The sequence below is a fragment of the Arachis duranensis genome, chromosome 10 (assembly GCF_000817695.3).
Source record: "Arachis duranensis cultivar V14167 chromosome 10, aradu.V14167.gnm2.J7QH, whole genome shotgun sequence".
NCBI lineage: Eukaryota > Viridiplantae > Streptophyta > Magnoliopsida > Fabales > Fabaceae > Arachis > Arachis duranensis.
The window spans coordinates 93,280,908-93,281,214 of record NC_029781.3 but is presented as its reverse complement, the minus strand read 5'-3'; positions in this window follow the sequence as shown (position 1 = coordinate 93,281,214).

The following is a 307-nucleotide window of genomic DNA, read 5'->3' as shown; positions in this document are numbered from 1 at the left end:
ATATATAAATATGTATAATATTAATGTTATATATGAAGTAGATTTAAATTGCTATAATTATAGAGACTTATTATAATTATATCAAATTTAATTATGACTGTAAATAAATAAAATAGATAACAATCAATACTATTTTTTTCTTTTTATATTCAAAATTGGCTGTAAATTCAAAAAATAAATTCACTAATGATTAAAAATTTGAGTGAAAAATAAAACTCCATAATAAAAATTCAATTTGTTAACTAATTAATCTTATGTTCATATAATAATATTATTATTATTATTTATTATTATATACTTATTAAAA